The 22,946-nt window shown below is 40.8% G+C and overlaps 1 protein-coding gene and 1 long non-coding RNA gene across 8 annotated transcripts in view; one reads left to right on the forward strand and one right to left on the reverse strand.

Moving 5' to 3' along the window:
• The window catches only part of LOC130293821 (calmodulin-binding transcription activator 1-like), a 1,711,968-nt gene that overhangs the window by 930,459 nt on the left and 758,563 nt on the right, over positions 1-22,946 (reverse strand). The window lies entirely within an intron of this gene.
• LOC130293824 (uncharacterized) overlaps positions 18,503-22,946 on the forward strand; it is a 62,462-nt gene continuing 58,018 nt past the window's right edge. Inside the window, exons 1-2 of the long non-coding RNA XR_008848308.1 lie at positions 18,503-18,638; positions 19,844-19,946. This is a non-coding gene — a long non-coding RNA (uncharacterized LOC130293824). The remainder of the gene's footprint in view (positions 18,639-19,843; positions 19,947-22,946) is intronic.

Below are 22,946 nucleotides of genomic sequence, written 5' to 3' on the forward strand. Positions count from 1 at the left end.
ACTAGGTGGCTCTATCCTGTCCCCTGCACAAGTCAAACAGTTAGTTTGGTCTCTTCCCGGCCTGACAGGAGACCAAAGTGCATGCGGGACATGGCAAGGCACAGCTCTCACAGGCTTCAGTGACATCACGCCTTCCTGGGAACGCCCACTTTCTTCTGCCGAGAGCTCACACAATGTGAGCAAGGAAAAAGGTATGCTTTTTTAAAGCTCAGAAAAAAAATTAAGGGCAGGAGGGGTGTTAGGAGTAGTTAGTGAATATAATCTGAGTTAGTTTAGAAAATATAGCTTGATGACAGGTACTCTTTAAAGGGGTACTCCGGTGAAAAACTTTTTTTTTTTTTTAAATCGACTGGTGCCAGAAAGTTAAACAGATTTGTAAATTACTTCTATTAAAAAAATCTTAATCCTTCCTGTACTTATTGGCTGCTGAATACTACAGAGGAAATTATTTTCTTTTTGAAACACAGAGCTCTCTGCTGACATCATGAGCACAGGAAGGATTAAGTTTTTTTAATAGAAGTAATTTACAAATCTGTTTAACTTTCTGGCACCAGTTGATTTAAAAAAAAAAAAAAAAGTTTTTCACCGGAGTACCCCTTTAAGTCTAGGGTCGCATGCCTGAGTTTTTGAAACTTCTTTGCCCCATATTGTCCTATTTGTAACAAGGCAACCCCCTTTAAAGTCAGCAGATCATACTGGATCCTGACACCCTAAGCAAACATCTTTCTGGGAGTCAACACCAGCTGGGCACTTTCCCTGTATCGACCCCTGCAGGAGAAGTATGGAATTACATGGTGTCCATTCAGATAAAAGACTACTTATATAACATATATGGGCAGCTCCAGTCCGCCATGATGGGAGGTATTTGTACAGAGTGATGCCCCCTATGGTTCTCTAAAAGATCATATGAACTCGGGTCATCTTCGAATGACAAGACAACCCCTTTAAGTCATATTAAGTCATATAAAAATCTATATTAACAGATGAAACGTAATAGATCTCAATGCTGGAGACCGAGAACTCGTATAATTAGTTCTAGTTTGATTTGATTAGGATGACGGCCGGCAATGAAAAGCATCGAGAAATCCCAGGCCGGGGCTCTGCCAGCTCTGATGAAAGCACAACATTTGTTTCGGAAAGCTTCCTTGGCTCGTCCCCCCTCAGTATTACAACCGGCAAACTTGCCAGATTGTTGGCTGCCAGAATCCTTAATTACCAGTAAATACTTCGGAGATGCGTTCTGCATTGGAGGTAGAAATACGCGCTTGAACCTTTTACCCCAAAGTTGAAAAGGGCGGCACAGCGTGATAGGGCGCGCAGCTTTTTTTGATTCTGCTTTCTCTGTTCTGATAACAGTCATTCATGACTTAACACTTTGAAATCATAATTTCGGATTTTTTGACATTGTAACATAGTGGGTGGAAAAATATAGATCTGTGAAGTTCAATGTTTCTCATCATCCATTATAGAATGTAAAGGTCACCTCTAGATTTACTTTGATTCCATCCATACTACTTTTGAGAAGTAGTGACCTTCTGTGATCTTTTTATACTTAAAGGGGTATTCCGGCTTTATACTTCTTATCCCCTATCCAAGGGACAGGGGATAAGATGTATGATCGCAGGGGTCCCACCATGGTTGGACCCCTGCGATCATACATCTTATCCCCTGTCCTATGGATAGAACACAAAATGTATAAAGACGGAATACCCCTTTTAACCCCGTACTCAACAACTTTACTCTGCACCCAATGTTCTAACCCTAAACCCACACAGAATCCCTAACCAACTCCCAAACCCAACTATTTAATCTGATCTTCCGCAATCCAAAACCTGTAACCCAACTACCTCACCCTTCACCGAAACCTCTAACTTTAAAGGGGCACTCTGCCCCTAGACATTTTATCAGTATCCAAAGGATAGGGGATAAAATGTCTGATCGCGGGGTCCCACCGCTGGTGACTCCCGCGATCTCCCTGCTTCACCCAGAGTTCGTTTAGAGGTTTGAGTGCAGCGCGAGAGGCTCGTGACGTCACGGCCGCGCCCCCTCAATGCAAATCTATGGGAGGGGCCATGGCATGGCTGTGAGGTCACAGCCCAGAGACTTGCATTGAGGGGGCGTGGCCATGACATCACGAGCCTCCACCCCACATCACCAGTCACCTGGCACTGAGTGAAGTTCGCTCTGTTCACCAGATGTCTGGGGTGCCAGAGCCATTGGACCCCCGCGATCAGACATCTTATGCCCTGTCCTTTCGGATAGGGGATAAGATGTCTAGGGGTGAAGTACCCCTTTAAGGGGCCTGTACATGAGTGTTCTTCAGGACGCTGCATGATTTCAGTCCTTCATGATATAGTGTATTACCAATTGTTTCCTTGGTGACTATGGTCCCAGCTGCCTTGAGATCATTGACCAGATTCTCCCGTGTAGTTCTGCGCTGATTCCTCACTGTTCTCATGATCATTGAAACTCCACGCGATCTTACATGGAGCCCCCGACCGAGGAAGATGGACAGATATTTCATGTTTCTTCCATCAGTGAATAATCCACACCGACTGTTGTATACTTCTCCCCAAGCGGCTTATTGATGGTCTTGTAGCCCGTCACAGCCTTGTGTAGGTCACTATCTTGTCCCTGACATCCTCGGACAGCTATTTGGTCTTGGCCATGGTGGAGAGTTTAGAATCTGATTTCTTTTGTGGACAGGTGTATTTATACAGGTAACAAGCTGAGATTATGAGTGTTCCCTTTAAGAGAGTGCTCCTAATCTCAGCTCCTTACCTGTATAAAAGACACCAGGGAGCCAGAAATCTTCCTGATTGACAGGGGATCAAATACTTATTTTACTGAGTAAAATGCAAATCAATTCATAACTCACCGTTCAAATAAACCAGCTAATAAAATTAACCTCTTAATGACTGGGACAGTTTTCATTTTTGCAATTTTCTTTTTTCCTCCTCGCATTCTATTCGCTATAGGTGGTTTATTTTTCCGTCAACGGACCCATATGGGACTCGTTTTATGCAAGACCAATTGTAATTTTCAATGACATCACTTATGTTATCGCAAAAGGAATGGTGAAACTGGAAAAAATATATATTTGTACGGCAAAAAAATTAAAAATAAATAAAAATAAAACGCAATTTTGCTAATTTTACAAAGGCATAACACTGATCAGCATTATTGGCGATGTCCTTGTACAAGCTGCCTATGGAGCCTTTATCAGAAAATCAGCGATCGGACAGAGGTAAGGAGAAGCCCTCCAGCCACTATGTTAGCTAATTGGGACCAACGTACTGCACTGCAGGGGTCCCAATAAGACCCCCAAAGCTCTGTCATTTCTCAATTTTAGGTGTTGCGATCAGCACCAATAGCAGCACTTGAATGGTTAATGATAAACTTGATCAGCTTGATCACTGATGTCTGTCATTAGTGGTGAGTCCTGGCTGCTAATAGCAGCCAGTACTCACCAGGTACAGAGAGATCTCAGGGACCAAATACTTTTTTTTCCTTTTACTGAGGGCATCTCGACAGCTGGTCAATCGACAGGTGGCCCTGGGACAGTTTTCTAAACCACTCAGCAAATTCTTTCCTCTTCTACGATTTTGCTGCCCCTTCCCCCTTCCCTATCGAATTTCGGGCTCATCCATCGGACGCCCTCTCACCTTCTACCTCGGTTTATCCGTTTTGCAGAGGAGACGCCTCTTAGTGCCAGGTTCCCTTTCACCCCAGTGCGGCGGCGGCAGCGGTGACAAGCGTCCCTGCTCCGGAGCAGATTATATTGTTCTCCCAAGTGGCTTCTCGCAATATAACTTCCTCTTTTTCATTTTTTTTTTTTTTTTTTGTTTAAGAGTCCTCCCAAAATAAAGACCTTTAACCTGTGTTTCCAGTAACTTTAGAGAAGGAAAGAAATCAATACAAAATGAGGTTAGGAGTCTGGAGCGCTGCCCCTCCGCGCTGTAATGGCGCGCTGATGCATTGCACCGAGAGGCAGGGCCACTTATTTCATCAGCGCAGACTTTTGTCTCGGTCGCCCCTGGTCCTGACACTCTCCTGATGGTTTCAATTTTCTGCTCTTCGCTTTTCTAGTTTATTGCTGGTCGTATTAAGAGCCGGAGCCGATCCCTTTGTTCTGTATTGTATAAAACCCTTCGCCGTCTTTCATCTTTCCTCCCTCTCTTGTGCACGTGGAGGATTTTTTTCTTCTTCGCTCTCTTCAGTATAATCCTCATGATCTGCTGGTAATGGCGCGGTATGGTTTATACGCGCCATAAACGTCACGGTTAAGTAATATACAACAGTTACGATTTCCCTCTGATGCAGTGTTTCCCGACCAGAGTGCTGTATCGATTGCAAAACTACAACTCCCAGCATGCCCGGACAGCCTTTGGCCATGCTGGGAGTTGCAGTTTTGCAAACGCTCCTTCTCCTATGGCTGTGTTTCCCAACCAGTGTGCCTCCAGCTGTTGCAAAACTACAACTTACAGCATTCCAGGACCAGAGTACCTCCAGCTATAGGAAAACTACAACTCCCAGCGTGATCGGACCAGGGTACCTTCAGCTGTTGGAAAACTACAATTGTCAGCAAGCGCAAACCAAGGTGCCTCCAGCTGTTGCAAAACTACAACTCCCAGAATTCCCGGACAAGGGTACCTCCAGCTGTTGCAAAACTACAACTCTCAGCATGTCCAGACAAAGGTGCCCCCAGCTTTTGAAAATCTACAACTCCCAGCATGCCCGGACAGCCAACCAGTGTGCCTCCAGCTGTTGCAAAACTACAACTCTCAGCATGTCCAGACAAAGGTGCCTCTAGCTTTTGAAAAACTACACATCTCAGCATACACAAAGCAGGGTACCTCCAGCTGTTGCAAAACTACAACTCCCAGCATGCCCGGACAGCCAAAGGCTGTCCGGGCATGCTTGGAGTTGTAGTTTTGCAACAGCTGAAGGCACCCTGGTTGGGAAACACTGATCTACAGATGTAGCCACCAAACACATTACTTCTTAGTGTCATGTGGGTAAGATAAAAAGACAATGTACAATGTGCTTCGCCGCTCACTAGTGTCACTAGGTTGAGGAAGAGGCGATGCACATAGTACTGTATGCATCACTGCTCACTACAATACTTTAGAAGCTGAGAGTATGGCAATAGACAGGAGTCCCTGCTCCCGTATAACTCTTTGTTGAGTGTAGCATCCAGGCTACCTGGGCACTTGACACAGACACTAAATCAGGTTCTCCTTGATCATGCAACCTGCACGACCATAATCCAGGGCAGTGTTTTCCAACCAGGGTGCCTCCAGCTGTTGTAAAACTACAACTCCCAGCATGCTGGGAATTGCAGTTTTGCAACAGCTCAGGGCATGCTGGTTGGAAAACACTGACCTCAGGTATCCATTCGCTGCTTTCCCCATCCGCAAAATCGGCGGTGTCCAAATGGTGAGCCTCCAGCTGTTGCAAAACTCCAACTCTGACTATCCTTGGCATGCTGGGAGTTGTGGTTCTGCAACATCTGGAGGGTAACCGTTAGGAGGCCACTGCTCCATTCATTCTCTATGGGGCCGCCGGACATTGTGAATACAGAGGTGGTCACGCAGCCTGCGCCATTCATTTCCGGGACATCTATATGCTCCCTCTGTGTAATAGGTGGGGGTCCCAGAGGTCAGACCCCCACCGATCAGCTTGTTATATAGAATTCCTCTTTAAGTCAATACAGTAATTTACCTGCAGTCCTATGTAAAACCATAGATAGTAGTATAAAAATAAGAAAATGAAATGGCAAAATCATTTCTGCTACATATGTTATATAAGAAATGTAGGAATAAATCTGCAAATGTAACCTCTTCATCTGAACAGGGACTTATGTGGAGGGACAGGGACATGGCGGGGGGGGGGGGGGGGGGGATGCAGCATTTAGGGACCGGAGATGTGAGGATATTGTGTTATCCCAGACTTTATGTTGGTCCATTGAAAGGTTTCATAACATGCGCTGCGTTGCGCTCCCTCTGAACAGCCATTAGAACTTCTCACTACATAAGTTATTCATGAAGATTTGATGAGGTTGTTTGATACTCAGCATCAAATGCCGCAGATTTCTCTCCGAGAACTGACATAGCAATTACGGCGACAAAAAATGACACGCCACACCGGCGCAATAAAGAAAATATCTATGTGTGGAGTTAAAGAGACACTCTCCCCGCATACTCCACATATACATAGGCGGGTGATTTATATGTGATAGATAGATAGATATGAGATAGATAGATAGATAGATAGATAGATAGATATGAGATAGATAGATATGAGATAGATATGAGATAGATAGATAGATAGATATGAGATAGATAGATTTGAGATAGATAGATAGATAGATAGATATGAGATAGATAGATAGATAGATAGATAGATAGATATGAGATAGATAGATATGAGATAGATAGATAGATAGATATGAGATAGAGAGATATGAGATAGATAGATAGATAGATAGATATGAGATAGATAGATAGATATGAGATAGATAGATATGAGATAGATAAATAGATAGATAGATAGATATGAGATAGATAGATAGATATGAGATAGATAGATAGATAGATATGAGATAGATAGATATGAGATAGATAGATATGAGATAGTTAGATATGAGATAGATAGATATGAGATAGATAGATAGATAGATAAATAGATATGAGATAGATAGATATGAGATAGATAGATAGATAGATAGATAGATATGAGATAGATAGATATGAGATAGATATGAGATAGATGGATAGATAGATAGATATGAGATAGATAGATATGAGATAGATAGATAGATATGAGATGGATAGATATATATGAGATAGATAGATATGAGATAGGTAGATATGAGATAGGTAGATATGAGATAGGTAGATATGAGATAGATAGATATGAGATAGATAGATAGATAAATAGATAGATATGAGATAGATAGATAGATATGAGATAGATAGATAGATAGATATGAGATAGATAGATAGATAGATATGAGATAGATAGATTTGAGATAGATAGATAGATATGAGATAGATAGATAGATATGAGATAGATAGATATGAGATATATAGATAGATATGAGATAGAGAGATATGAGATAGATAGATAGATAGATAGATAGATATGAGATAGATAGATAGATATGAGATAGATAGATAGATAGATATGAGATAGATAGATAGATATGAGATAGATAGATATGAGATAGATAGATATGAGATAGATAGATATGAGATAGTTAGATATGAGATAGATAGATAGATAGATAGATAGATATGAGATAGATAGATATGAGATAGATAGATAGATAGATATGAGATAGATAGATATGAGATAGATATGACATAGATAGATATGAGATAGATATGAGATAGATAGATAGATAGATATGAGATAGATAGATATGAGATAGATATGACATAGATAGATAGATATGAGATGGATAGATATATATGAGATAGATAGATATGAGATAGGTAGATATGAAATAGGTAGATATGAGATAGGTAGATATGAGATAGATAGATATGAGATAGATAGATAGATAAATAGATAGATATGAGATAGATAGATAGATATGAGATAGATAGATAGATAGATAGATAGATATGAGATAGATAGCTAGATAGATATGAGATAGATAGATATGAGATAGATATGAGATAGATATGAGATAGATAGATAGATAGATATGAGATAGATAGATATGAGATAGATATGAGATAGATAGATAGATAGATAGATAGATATGAGATGGATAGATATATATGAGATAGATAGATATGAGATAGGTAGATATGAGATAGGTAGATATGAGATAGATAGATAGATAGATAGATATGAGATGGATAGATATATATGAGATAGATATATATGAGATAGATAGATATGAGATAGGTAGATATGAGATAGGTAGATATGAGATAGATAGATATGAGATAGATAGATAGATAAATAGATAGATATGAGATAGATAGATAGATATGAGATAGATAGATAGATAGATATGAGATAGATAGATAGATAGATAGATATGAGATAGATAGATTTGAGATAGATAGATAGATAGATAGATATGAGATAGATAGATAGATAGATAGATAGATATGAGATAGATAGATATGAGATATATAGATAGATATGAGATAGAGAGATATGAGATAGATAGATAGATAGATAGATAGATATGAGATAGATAGATAGATATGAGATAGATAGATATGAGATAGATAGATAGATAGATATGAGATAGATAGATATGAGATAGATAGATATGAGATAGTTAGATATGAGATAGATAGATAGATAGATAGATATGAGATAGATAGATATGAGATAGATAGATAGATAGATATGAGATAGATAGATATGAGATAGATATGACATAGATAGATATGAGATAGATATGAGATAGATAGATAGATAGATAGATATGAGATAGATAGATATGAGATAGATATGACATAGATAGATAGATATGAGATGGATAGATATATATGAGATAGATAGATATGAGATAGGTAGATATGAGATAGGTAGATATGAGATAGGTAGATATGAGATAGATAGATATGAGATAGATAGATAGATAAATAGATAGATATGAGATAGATATGAGATAGATAGATAGATAGATATGAGATAGATAGATAGATAGATATGAGATAGATAGATTTGAGATAGATAGATAGATAGATAGATATGAGATAGATAGATAGATAGATATGAGATAGATAGATATGAGATATATAGATAGATATGAGATAGAGAGATGAGATAGATAGATAGATAGATAGATAGATAGATAGATATGAGATAGATAGATAGATATGAGATAGATAGATAGATAGATATGAGATAGATAGATATGAGATAGATAGATATGAGATAGATAGATATGAGATAGTTAGATATGAGATAGATAGATAGATAGATAGATAGATATGAGATAGATAGATATGAGATAGATAGATAGATAGATATGAGATAGATAGATATGAGATAGATATGACATAGATAGATATGAGATAGATATGAGATAGATAGATAGATAGATAGATATGAGATAGATAGATATGAGATAGATAGATATGAGATAGATATGACATAGATAGATAGATATGAGATGGATAGATATATATGAGATAGATAGATATGAGATAGGTAGATATGAGATAGGTAGATATGAGATAGGTAGATATGAGATAGATAGATATGAGATAGATAGATAGATAAATAGATAGATATGAGATAGATAGATAGATATGAGATAGATAGATAGATAGATAGATATGAGATAGATAGATATGAGATAGATATGAGATAGATATGAGATAGATAGATAGATAGATATGAGATAGATAGATATGAGATAGATATGAGATAGATAGATAGATAGATAGATAGATATGAGATGGATAGATATATATGAGATAGATAGATATGAGATAGGTAGATATGAGATAGGTAGATATGAGATAGGTAGATATGAGATAGATAGATAGATAGATAGATATGAGATAGATAGATATGAGATAGATAGATAGATATGGGATAGATATGAGATATATAGATATGAGATAGATAGATAGATATGAGATAGATAGATATGAGATAGACAGATAGATATGAGATAGATAGATAGATAGATATGAGATAGATAGATAGATATGAGATAGATTAACAGGAGATAGATATTATGAATTATATTTCTTCTTTCACCAGTATTGGGCTGTTCCACAGGTAAGAATAAATGAGGAGTACCGGCTGCGGTATCGTCATCCTGGCAGCGCCCATCACTCCCCCTGATGGCGACATTTGTTTTCCATCCTTTTTATCGCCTCTTCATTGGAGATTAAGCTTCATAATTAGCAGAATAAGGTAAATGGCGGCAGAATTTACTGCAATAAATCGCCGTGAATGTCCCTGTCAGCGGCGTTCACGGGAATCTGCGGAGTTCACACCATTAGCTGCAGACGTCCTGTTTATGCTTTATGTCTAACTGGGAAGTCATGAGGTTATTCTGTTAATGTATATACAGGGTAGCAGGAATTCTGGGAAATGCTCTGCGCACTTTGGAGGTAGTTTGAGGATATCACGGCGCTCTATAAAACTTTTTGCTTCTGATATTTGACACCATTTTTAGAAAAAAATTATCACCCAAGATCGTCCTCCAGTCGGAGTCACCCCACCGCTGAATTAGGAACATGTTCCAGCCGACCAATCTGCGCTGAAATCAGACTACAATGTGCGTGGCGATTCTATAACCACAATAACGCAGATAGAAAATAAGGCGGCACTCACCGGTTCAGTTGCAGAGCGTATTTATATCTTTAGTGCTGTGTCACATAAAAACATGGGGCAACAATGCTGGCAGAACCAGCAAATCTTAATGCTTCCAGTAGTTATCAGCTTCTGTATGCTCCACAGGAAGTTGTGTAATTCTTTCCTGTCTGACCACAGTGCTCTCTGCTGCCACCTCTGTCTGTTTCAAGAACTGTCCAGAGCAGAAGAAGTTTGCTATGGAGATTTGCTCCTACTGGGAACAGTTCCTAATATGGATAGAGGTGGCAGCAGAGAGCAATGTGGTCAGACTGGAAAGAAGTACACAACTTCCTGTGGAGCATACAGCATCTTTTAAGTACTGGAAGGATTAAGATTTTTATATAGTTGTAATTTACAAATCTGTTTAATTATTTGGCACCAGTTGATTAAAGTAATCATAATAATAATAATAATAATAATATATATGTGTACAGTGATCCCTCAACTTACAATGGCCTCCACATACAATAGTTTCAACATACAATGGTCTTTTCTGAACCATCGTAAGTTGGAACCAGACTCAACATACAATGTACAGTCCAGATCTGTGAAATGTGTCAATGAACTGACCAATCAGAATGGGCATTCACTGGTAAAACCCCTGTATTACTGAAGCGTATGCACTGACTGGTGTCTGGTAGCGCCCCCTACAATACAGGGAGGTATTACATGTTCTGTACTACTCTTTGGGCCAGGATTAGCTTCTTCTTTGGACACCAGGTGAGGACGGCTCCATGTTACTTTTTTAGGACATTGTGTACTGTACAGGACCCCGAAGAAGCTCCTGTCCTCTACATAGACCAGTGCTTCCCAAGCAGGGTGCCTTCAGCTGTTGCAAAACTACAACTTCCAGCATGCCCGGACAGCCTTTGGCTGTCCGGGCATGCTGGGAGTTGTAGTTTTGCAACAGCTGAAGGCTCCCTGCTTGGGAAACACTGACATAGACAGTAATTTACAGCTCCCAGCAGATCTTTCTTACTTTTATATATAAGGATTTGCTCTATCTATATTAGTTATCTACTTATTTATCTTTAATTCTCACTTTTTCCTATTTTTGGATGACATTTTGGTGCCTTTAGAACCAATTACCAGGTTTCCGTAGAGTTCTGGTCTCAACATACAATGGTTTCAACATACAATGGTCGTCCTGGAACCAATTAATATTGTAACTTGAGGGGCCACTGTATTGTTTTCCACTGGAGTACCCCTTTAAAGACATTGTAGAGAACTGTAGGTACCTATGGTGAAGTTTCCAAAGGTTGAATACCCCTTTAATGACTTTGAAGTTATAGTCTATGTCATTGACCTCTTCAGGACCACTCAGGCGGGGCACTTCTATGTCCTTGTCCAATTACCCCAGCATACAATACCATGTAGAGGTGCACATCATGCATAGTCACAACATAACTGTATCCTTCTATACAATGGAACGTCAAGATAAAGCAGATGTAAGTTTTCCGCAGCAGAAATTCCCCGTTGTGATTTGAGGGCCTGAATGTTTCTAACTCTTGGAGAAGTCACATATGGATGATCCTCCTACTTTCAAGCCGTCTTCTTAGAGAAGCTTTGACCCTGACTCAAAGACAAATACCCAAAGACCATCATACCCTGAAGCGTCTCTCTAATAGTGACGTCCTGTAGAGACAGCTGTACGTAGAAGGAACTCTCGCGCACCCTCAGCCGTATTGATCTTGGATGTTCTGGCCGGGTTCGCTTACTTCATGTTCAAAGTTATTCCTGCAAACCCAGATTTCCTTGAAGGTCCTTACATCTTGGACATACATAGGCAAGAGCTATATTGGGAATAGGTACCTGGTGAAAGCAGAACGGATGATATTGGTTTATTTATTAACCCCTTCTGTAGCAACCGGTCAGATCCCAGCCTATACTGATTCAGAAGATACCAAGCTCCTATTAAAGGACACCTCCAGCCAAAATGTAACCTAGGCTGTTCTCCTTAACCCTTGTATGCATTATAGTTGTGCTCCACCCCTAGACATCTTATCGCGGGGGTCCCACCGCTGGGGTCCTCCACAATCTCTGCTGCGAAACCCCAGACATCCGGTGCTGGATGACTGGCAATGCAGGGCGCAGGCTTGTGGCATTACGGTCACACCCCGATTGTCACATCATGGCCGTGCCCCCTCAATGCATGTCTATGGGAGGGGGCGTGACGGCCGTGTAGACTGCCGTGTGATCAGTAGCTGATTATGGGTCGTCTTCTGCAATTCAGTCCTGACCTAGTTCCACTTTTTGTTATAGTTCAGACCAAAAAATTCTGTGTGCAAATCCCAGCAGCAAATCCCTCCAATTCCTCCAAAGTCTTTATTTCCATTTTGACTATGTAGGTACGTACCAGGAAATATATAATGGTGAAAAAAACAGGAATGTAGGGGATGGACAGGCAAAACTGAAGTCAGACACTATATAGATCAAGGATAAGTAAATCATGGATAACAAAATTACAAAATGCACAAAGACCAACAGGTCTGAACACAGACCAAACAGACTCCTAAGTTATAGATATATGGAAACTCAAGAACAGAACCAACCAGAGGAGGAACAGGATTAACTTCAAAACCAAACTCCAAACATGGAGGAATACAAAATATAAAACAGGTCTAAACACGGATCAAGATTCAGGATTCACAGAAACGGGTGTAAACACAAGTTACTAATACAGACACAAAACTACTCAGGATAAAACCGACCAGTTAAGACAAATAAAGATAAACAGGTAAGACATGACTATTCAAAGTGCATGTGTGCACAGACAAGAGTGCAAGGAAAAAGTCAGAGCATGGGCTGGAAGGCTCAAGAAGCCTAAAATAACCCCTCCTAGCTGCCCATTGGTTCATGATTGTAACTCTTACCTGACCAGAGAGCAGAAAACATAGATTTGTCAGTTGCGCTCATTAAATGAACGATCAGTGATCAGCTTACGGCTGGAGTATCATTCTGCCAAAAAGAGATTAGATCAAATAGACTACCCCGCCAGCCTTTATTATAAGTATACTGTTTGTTTAATGCTCTGAGCTTTGGTTATATTTTTTGTCTCGAGCCTTTTCTTAGGTTACCCCAATTGATATTAACTTTTTGAACGATCGGCTCGGTAATGCGCAGTGAGCACTTATTTAAGGCAATTAAATGAATGTCAATAACAATTCCCATCATTACTAAGGTAAATTAAACTGTAATCAAGAAATCTGACCTAATGTCCTGGAGTACAAAATAATCAGTGGATTTTATCATGCATGGAGAAAACAGGTTGATTACAAACTGTATTCGCAAAGAAACTTCTGGCTTCTTATAAAAAAGAACAAAACCAGATTTTGTTTCTTATAAACCATTTTTTGTAGCTATATTTTAATATATCAATCTTCATATAATAAAAAGAAAAGCGGCACTCACTATTAAGCGCACAATCTTCTTTATTGGAATATCATAGTCACACTGGTACAGGGAGGAGACCAATGTCCAATGCAGGGGGTTAACAGCTGACATGAGGCAACAGCAGTTTCATACTTAGGTGTACAGCTGAAGCCCGATGAAGCACTATTGACTGTAAAATGGCTGTTGCCTCGGTCAGCGGTACACCCTTGCTTTTTACATGTCTCCCCATTGCACCAATGTATGTTATTCCGGTAACAAAAGTTGTGCGTCTAAAGGTGAATGTGCATACACAACTGTGCAGCTGGCCGGAGGCTACAGCCATTTCACACTCAGTAGTGCTTTATCGGGCCTCTTAGAGAAGGTGTACAGCTGAGGCCCAGTGAAGCACTACTGAGTGCGAAACGGCTGTTGCCTCTGGTCTGCTGTAGACCCCTGCATTTTAACATATGTCTCCCCAATGTGAGTATGTTATTCCAATAAAGAAGATTGGTCAGATGTACAGATGACCGAAGGCAACACCCAATTCCCACTCAGTAGTTCTTCATCGGGCCTCTCACAGGCCAAATAAAGCACTACTGAGTGGGATGCAGCTGTTGCTTCTGCTCAGAGACTACTAAGTATGAAATGGCCGTTCCCTCTGGTCAGCAGCACACCCCTGCATTTAAAAAAAACATCTCCTCTGTGCCAATGTGAGTATGTAATTCAAATTAAGAAGATTGGTAAGATGTACAGCTGACTGGAGGAAACAGCCATTTCCCACTCAGTAGTTCTTCCTCTGGCCAAATAAAGCACTGCTAAGTGCGAAATGGATGTTGCCAATAACAAAGGTCTAAAGGTAAGTGCCCATACAGAAGTGTACAGCTGGTCGGAGGCTACAGATGTTTAAGACTCAGTAGTGCTTCATCGGCCCCTTAGAGAAGGTGTACACCTGAGGCCCAGTGAAGCACTGCTGAGTGCGGAAATGGCTGTTGCCTCTAATCAGCTGCACACCCCTCTATTTGAAATATGTCTTCATGAGTATGTTATTCCAATAAAGAAGATTGTGTATCTAATGGTTAGTGTCAAATGCAGGGGTGTACATCTGACCGAAAGCAACAGCCGTTTCGCTCTCAATAGTGCTTCATCGGGCCTCTCAGAGGCCCGATGAAGCACTACTGAGTGTGAAACGGCTGTTTCCTCTGGTTAGCTGAGCACCCCTGCCTTTGATATATGTTTCCCCCCGGTACCAATGTGAGTATTTAATTCCAAATAAAAAAAGTTTGTGCCACTGGTGAGTGCAAGTTTAGTTTTCTTTTGTTATATGAAGATTGTGCTATTGTGACTTACTGGAAGCAGAACCACCGCGGGACATTGTTTGTAGTAATGGACTTCTCTGAGCTGGGATTCCCTGGTGTTTGTGTGGAGGTGGTGCCAGACAGCGTCTCTCTGTGTGGATATTTTAATATGTTTTTACTTTTAATAAAAATATTTTTCTTACATATTTCTTGTCTTTAAATCCGTTTCCTCAAGGGCATAAACAACCATAACAATCTAACCTCTTTAATGAAACAAAACAAGCTCGATGTTGTAAAATCTTACGGAGCTCTGAGGCATTTGGGTATTTTATTCTCGCAGTTGTGTACTCGCCACTTAGCCGTGAAAGATATTACTTAGAAAAGATGGTTCCTAAAAGGACAGTTTGGAATCTTATTATCCCTTTGGGCTAGACTGGCCAATCTTAAAAGAAAAAAAAAGGTTATACCCCTTTCATCTCCGATCCATGGGATAATATTTTACCGGAGTACGAGGTCACACCGGTAGATAAAAAAAAAAACACCAAGCTTTCGCCTTGTGATATATGGGATTCTTAACAGAGTCTGGACCACGGAGCACGGAGGCGAATCATTACCAACTTTAAAAGCAGAATATCGGATGGATTCTGCCCGGTCAGGTGGTGGCGATTCATTAGAACAAGAGGTGGCGGTAGATCTAGAATGTAACTTACACCATTTCAGAACTTAGACATCCAGACAAAATAATATACAGAACAGAAATACTATAATGAACATTTTAATTAATAACTACAATAGAAAGTGACAGTAACTAGAAAACTTGCCCAGGAATAACAATATAAAAAGTGTATTGTTTATATATTTAAATCAATAATAAAACAGCAAGCAGTAGACTTCTACACTCCCTCTAGTGGTGGTTGCAAGTAGTACACCATAAAGTCATGGCAAATTAATGGGGTATTATGACATCAGATAAAAAGATATATACATATATACTGCAGAAGCTTATAGCATTGCTTATCTGTCTTCTCCAGTTCTGAAATCATGAAATATCCATTTGTTTTTGGGGCCTCAGCCCTGTACTTTCTGCTTGTACTGCTTCTCCTCAGATCTTCATCACACTCCCCCCACCCATTTCACAGTAGACTATTGCACAGTGAGGTTGCAGCACCTGCTGTATTCATCTGTCTGCTTCTCTGCCTGTGACATTGCTCAACACAAAGCATCATGCTATGACCACACATTATTCTCCCTATTTTTCCCACATCATCCTCCCTCTATTGTCTATATATATATATATATATATATATATATATATATATATCACTGCTCAAAAAAAATAAAGGGAACACAAACTATACAATGTAACTCTAAGTCAATCACACTTCTGTGAAATCCCACTGTCCACTCAGGAAGAACACTGACAATCAATTTCACATGCTGTTGTGAAAAGGGAACAGACAACAGAAGGAAGTTATAGGCAATTAGCAAGACACCTCCAATAAAGAAGTGGTTCTGCAGGTGGTGACCACAGACCATTTCTCAGTTCCTATGCTTCCTGACTGATGTTTTGGTCACTTTTGACTGCTGGCGGTGCTTCCACTCTAGTGGTAGCATGAAATGGAGTCTACAACCCACACAAGTGGCTCAGGTAGTGCAGCTCATGCAGGATGGCACATCATTGCGAGCTGTTGCAAGAAGGTTTGCTGTGTCTGTCAGCATAGTGTCCAGAGCATGGAGGCACTACCAGGAGACTGGTCGGTACATCAGGAGACATGGAGAAGGCCATAGGAGGGCAGCAACCCAGCAGCAGGACGCTACCTCCACCTTTGTGCAAGGAGGAGCAGGAGGAGAACTGCCAGAGCCCTGCAAAATGACCTCCAGCAGGCCACAAATGTGTATTTGTCCACTTAAACTGTCAGAACAGACTCCATGAGGGTGGTATGAGAGCCCGACGTCCACAGGTGGGGGTTGTGCTTACAGCCCAACACCGTGCAGGACGTTTGTAAATTTGCCAAAGAACACCAAGATTGGCAAATTCGCCACTGGTGCCCTGTGCTCTTCATAGATGAAAGCAAGTTCATAATGAATACATGTGACATATGTGTCTGGAGACTCTGTGAAGAACGTTCTGCTGCCTGCAACATCCTCCAGCATGACTGTTTTGGCGATGGGTCAATAATGATGTGGGGTGGCCCACAGCCCTCCATGTGCTTGCCAGAGGTAGCCTTACTGCCATTAGGTACCGAGATGAGATCCTCAGACCCCTTGTGAGATCATATGCTAGTGCGGTTGGCCCTTGGTTCCTCCTAATACAAGACAATGCTAGACCTCATGTGGCTGGAGTGTGTCAGCAGTTCCTGTAAGGGGAAGGCATTGATGCTATGGACTGGCCCGCCCATTCCCCGGACCTGACTATGATTGAGCACATCTGGGACGTCTCGCTCCATCCACCACAGACTGTCCAGGAGTTGGCGGATGCTTTAGTCCAGGTCTGTGAGGACATCCCTCAGGAGACCATCCTCCACCTCATCAGGATCATGCCCAGGCATTGTAGGGAGGTCATACGGGCACGTGGAGGCCACACACACTACTGAGCCTCATTGTGACTTGTATTAAGGACATTACATAAAGTTGTATCAGCCTGTAGTGGGGTTTTCCATTGTGATTTTGAGTGTGACTCCATATCCAGACCTCCATGGGTTGATACATTTGATTTCCATTGATAATTTTTGTGTGATTTTGTTGTCAGCGCATTCAACTATGTAAAGATGAAAGTATTTGATACGATTAGTTCATTCATTCAGATCTAGGATGTGTTATCTTAGTGTTCCCTTTTTTTTTTTTTAAGCAGTATATATATATATATATATATATATATATATTTATACATTTATATATCAGGGATAGTGTGATGTAGATGTAGGAGCTGTGAGAGGAGTTGACATCACTCATGGGGTGGGGCTTGAGCTCAGAGACAGTATTCAGCCATGCCCCTGAGACAGCAGCTGATGATGTGTCATCTCAGGAGAGAGGGAGGAGCCAGGAAGATATTGAGACAACACCACACAAGCAATGAGAAAACTACACAACTTCCTGTAAGGAAAGAGGGAGGAGCTGAGGACCTGCTTAGACAACACCATACTGACAATAAGAGGACTCCACAATGACCTGTCAAGGGTATTATTTTGGGGTGATCGTCTTATTTAAATACAAGTCTCTGATACTGGAATGCCTCTTTCATAGGCACAGGGTGGGAAAACTAAAACAATGGGATGTTAAAAGGTTAACATGATCTTTAAATTGGTATAACACCACATGAGGACATTATGTTATGTGAAGCAGTGATTATAGGGGCAGAGTATATTTTATAGGTCTCAGTCTGCCACATAATCCATAGAATATAGATGTGACCGATGTCAGATTTGATCTCATACAGTACTTTAGCAGCAGCCATCTTGTGTTCATTTTTTGTTTTTTGTTTTTCTTTAGAAACAACTATTTTCCTGGAGACAGAAGTATCTACAATTGATTAAAACTTTTTCTTGTTGGTGAAGCTGACCCCATCCTTCACAGACCTGATGAGATGGTGACCTCCGCCGATGACATTTTAAAGGGGAAACAATGGTATTGCACCCATGAATCGATGAAATAAACTTCACTAACCCCTGTGGTGATCACATACACCCAAATATCACACGGTAACCCGTAAGGTGATGACTACAAGCTGTGACGAATGTGTCTCTGTGAGGGCTGACGGGGCCAAATGTGTCAGAATTGAGTTTGTCATTTAACTCTTTGGGGATCCTAACTGAGTTGATAACAAAGGCATCAATATCAGGGTCCACGGTGATCTTGGGGTAGACAGGTGAACCACTGGGACTCTTTTGGACAAAGACCCCCTCATACAATTAGAGTCAGACCCTTCTACTATGTACAACCACAAATTAGAAACATTATGAACTGAACCCCATTGCAGAAGACATGATATTATAGAGTGCTGCTTGCTAAAGCCAGCTCTGCTTCTATCTATAGTAAAGATACCTTGGGGTAATTTTTTATTTGCAGTGCTATAGGGGCTGTAAAGTGAGTGTAGTTCATCACATAGTGTCTGTATTTGCGTTTGACTACTAGTCTCACAATTCTTATGTGATCTTTGCCCTAAATGTTCATTTTAGCAGCATACAAAAGTATGCATATTTAAGAGTATTATCTCTGGCTTTCCCAGGTTGCAGTGAAGGTCAAGACACTACATCCCTCAGGTGTTTAAAGGGAGCCTGTCTGTGCTTTAGTTACAAACAATGGATCCTGGGACTTGTAGTTTGATGGGGGAACTCAAACAGGAAATAGCTATTTTCAAAAAGAAAGCAGTAGCATTATGGTGGACTCAAAACATGCTTCCCAAGAATGTCCATTACTGTATGGTGGGTAAGTGCTTAAGTCACCTTATGGTGGATAATCCTTTTAATATATAGATTGTATCAAGGGCAGCTTCTATCGACAGGTTTCTTCTACCTTTTAAAAGTGGCCATATTGGCACAAGAGCCACAGAAGGGGGTGGAACAAAACAACCTAGATATGTTCTCCATGCTGTGTACTCCCGTATTGAATAAGCAGTATACCAGCATGGATTGAGGGGGATTAGGACAGCGCTCATAACAGTTTCAGGACTGGGTAAGGAAAACGCATACCTCTGGTTGGGTGAACAACCTGAATCAGAGAGAACCTGCTGGTTCCCACCCTTGAAATATACATTATAAGGTTGGTTATATGGTAGACTCTGATACTCTAAGGACCAAAAGCTTCAATAATATGTTCCCATCAACCAACAGTGGTGAATGACTGGATTTCAGATGTCTCCTCTAGTTTGTCTCCTCCCAACTCTTCCGTAGTCACCACCATCGCTTGCTGTGCCAGTACGACCACTGTTAGCAGGTAAGGGTATACCTATAGTTAGAAGGATTAGGTCTATCTATACGTCATGATCCCAACCCCAAGGTTTATCATTTTCTCCTTCTCTGTATATCATCAACTGCCAGAAACCGGTGGGCTCCAACCTATCCAGCTGTTATGGAACTAAAACTCCTAGCTGCTGTCTGTGAAAGCATGCTGGGTGTTATAGTTTTCCAACAGCTGGAGAACCATAGAATGGGGAGCAATGTCGACACCACAGTCTGAGATGAACTCCATAAATGTATAATAACGTACAGAAAATAGAAGAGCGCAGAAATGTCTTCCCTATTTCCTTTCGGAGGAATCTCCCAACAGCGATCTAATGGGATAATAAAAAAATAATAAAACAACAGGTGCTTAGCACGTTTATGGGGTTTATTGTTAGATGAAGGGATGAGAAGTGACGGAGCAGTTAGTCAGATTTTAATTAATTTGCATTAATAATGATACCCCTGACCGAGAACCCAAACTGCTCCTTCTCTAATGCATTTTCTGATGAGCTATAGAAAAAGTACATGCCATGCTAGAAAAATCTCATCCTATACTGTATGAATTCATGATGTACAGAAAACCATAAATCTGGCCTAATTACCAACCGAGAGGATGAGAGATCATCTATCCTTATGGAGAAAACTTGCTAACTATTGGAATAAACAAAATATAGTACTTTTGCATCGCGTGTATACATATCGATAGACTTGATGGTGTAGAACAGAGCTGGCCTAGAAACCATCCACTTATAAAATGTGTGGTCAGCAGGACCTATATGTGTTCGAACCTTCAGATATGGCACAAGTTTCCAAATATAGTAGAGTCTGAGCTCCATAATCCCACCAATCATTAGGACAATGTAATGGTGGAACAGGGTAAGCTCTGTGCCTAGCCAATTCATTTTGGTTACGATTCGGAAAATTTGACTGTTGGATTGGTGTCAGATTCGTATCCTGATTAGTAAGTGCCCCAACTTCCCTGCAATTGCCCATGAATAGTATATATAGGAGAAGAGACACCTGTCAAAGACAAGAGTCCCTGCTTTTATACAGAAAGCAAAGGGCCTGGGTCATGGATACAAGATCGTAGGGTGAAACAAATCTAAAAGAGATCAGATTATAAGGAATCAGAATTTTTGGGAAATTTGGGCCAAATCTGATTTATTGACAAATTAATTTACTCATTTCTTTTCATATTCTATTGCTTAGGTTTAGCTAATTTTAGTTAATAACCAATTATAGTAGTCTCTGGAAATAGTCATCTAGCCATTGGAATGAATAGAATATCTTACTTTTGCACCATGTGTATACGCAACGATAGACTTAATGGTGTAGAAATGGTCTGGCTTAAAAATCATCCACTTAAAACATGTGTGGCCAGTAGGACCTATATGTGATCAAACCTTCAGATATGGCATAAGTTTCCAATTATAGTAGAGTCTGACCTCCATAATCCCACCAATCATTAGGACAATGTAATGGTGGAACAGGGTAAGCTCCCTGCCTAGCCAATTTGTTTTGGCTACGATTCGGCAAATCTGACTGTTGGATTAGTGTCAAACTCGTGTTGTGCTCCAAATCCTGAGACTACAGCTTTTAGTAAATGACTGTATTCTGCAGACATGATGTGGAGTGAAGAGGAGACCGTCAGATAACAGGGAGAGGAGACGCAATTTCACAGTTGGTTTTACACGTCTGCAACACTTTCGCTCCGGCTTTGGAAATCCTTCCCAATGCTAAGAGGCGGCTGACAAACATTGTATGGCTGTATTGGCAGCCGATAGAGAGGCCTCAGCCACGTACACAAAGAGAATTCAACGATGCTGGGGGAGAGTTCTAATGATCTGTACAGTGCGTCTGTATGGAGGGATCCAAGAGATCTGACATAGTCCTGAAGATAAGAACACAAAGATGTCTCGGGGGAGGGGGGGGGGGTACTGCGCCATGAAGAAAAGAGTCTGCGGCTTGACAGGGGGCTACACGCCATGACAAGAACATCCCCCAGCCCCCCGTCATGGTGCAGACCCCCCCATAGGGGGGGGGGGGGGGGGGTCTGCACCATGCCGGGGGATGGGGGGGATGTCCAGGTCCTGATTACATTTTAATACCAAAAACTCTATGAATAACAACTCCATGTTCCCTCCTTAAAGCGAAGGAGAAGCAGATTCTGTACGTCTCCCCAAGACATAATGTTAATATCAACATTAGCTTCCTGCATTACCGTTCCAGAAGTCTCCGTACGCACTTTAAAAAAAAAAATTATAATCCTCAGTTTTTTTATTTTAAATCTTATCATAAGTATCACAGCGTTGGGTAACAACGCTTTATGGTTTATGTTACACTGGGTGATAGTGGAGAAACCCATTGTAGCGCAGGAGGACTCGCCATTTCCTGCCTTCATCCACCCTGTATAGTCGATGAGCCCCGCTTGGGTAACTAATCGTAACATTTTTTTTAATTGAGTTGTATACAGTTACATTTTACTATGGGAATTTGTTTATATTATATAGTGCTGAAGCCAAAAAGGAATTGTATGAGGATACAGGGAGGTTCTGTGTTTTTTCCAGAAACAGCGCTGCTCTTATCTACAGGTTGTGTCTAGTAGTGCAGTTAAATGCAATTAAAGGGGAAGTTTTAGTTTTTTTCATGAATATGCTCAAGAAGATGTCTAGCACCTATATATACCTCACAAATACCTGTTGCTCACTTGGTCATTTTGTGCTTTGGAGGGGGCATGTCCTCACTCACCATTTATTCACTTCCTCCCTGAGTCTGCTGTTCTGTGCTGGGTATCTTCATCCAGTCACTGCAGGCTGCTCTTTACCCCCCTCCTCTCTGATTTCATGCTGCAGTCTGATAGGACAGGAGTGAGCACAGAGGAGTGCTAGTCCTGAGCTCACTTCTTGGACTTTTTCCCAACCTGTTCTTCAGCTGGGACATAGATGATGCTGCTGTGGGGCAGGATTAAGTTCTGGATGGAACGAAGACCCTT

Source organism: Hyla sarda, chromosome 10, assembly GCF_029499605.1.
Source record: "Hyla sarda isolate aHylSar1 chromosome 10, aHylSar1.hap1, whole genome shotgun sequence".
Lineage (NCBI taxonomy): Eukaryota > Metazoa > Chordata > Amphibia > Anura > Hylidae > Hyla > Hyla sarda.